Genomic DNA, 418 nt, shown 5'->3' with positions numbered 1-418 from the left:
AATATGCAGTACGGTGATAGGTTTGAACAAAGGGAACCCCCTACCGAAGATCAAGTAATCCAGGTTAATATGGGTGACCAGGATAATCCCAAATCGTTATTCAATAACGACAGTCTCTTGCCAAATGAGAAAGAAGAGCTAATTACCCTCATTAGGGAATACATCGATGTTTTTTCATAGAATTATGAGGATATGCCAGGGCTCGATCCAAATGTGGCAATGCATCGTCTTAATATTAAGCCGAATGTCAAACCTGTCAAACAGTAACAAAGACGGTTTTATCCACAAATTATGGAAGCGATCGAGTCCGAAGTTAAAAAGCTTATCGACTCAGGTTTTGTCAGGGAGGAGCAACATCCTTAATGGCTTGCCAATATTATCCCGGTCCTTAAGAAGAACGGGAAAATCAGGATTTGTA

Source organism: Asparagus officinalis, chromosome 1 (assembly GCF_001876935.1).
Source record: "Asparagus officinalis chromosome 1, Aspof.V1, whole genome shotgun sequence".
Lineage (NCBI taxonomy): Eukaryota > Viridiplantae > Streptophyta > Magnoliopsida > Asparagales > Asparagaceae > Asparagus > Asparagus officinalis.
The sequence above is the reverse complement of the archived record's forward strand: the minus strand, read 5'-3'. Positions refer to the sequence as shown.